Genomic DNA, 229 nt, shown 5'->3' on the forward strand with positions numbered 1-229 from the left:
CAGTGACGCCGCGTCCTCAGGGTCCTAGAGACCCAGCTTCTCTCACAATGATGCACGGTACATGCGAATTACAATGTACGAAATGGCCGGAATGTTCCAGCATATGATAGATTGTATTTATATGTTCCAGCAAACGATAGATTGTGTTTATTTTAATAATAAAAATAATAATTACAACAACAACTATTCATATATCATGAAATATTGTAATAAAAACACACAAATGTTT

The sequence above is a fragment of the Sinocyclocheilus anshuiensis genome, unplaced genomic scaffold, assembly GCF_001515605.1.
Source record: "Sinocyclocheilus anshuiensis isolate Anshui unplaced genomic scaffold, SAMN03320099.WGS_v1.1 scaffold935, whole genome shotgun sequence".
Classification (NCBI taxonomy): domain Eukaryota; kingdom Metazoa; phylum Chordata; class Actinopteri; order Cypriniformes; family Cyprinidae; genus Sinocyclocheilus; species Sinocyclocheilus anshuiensis.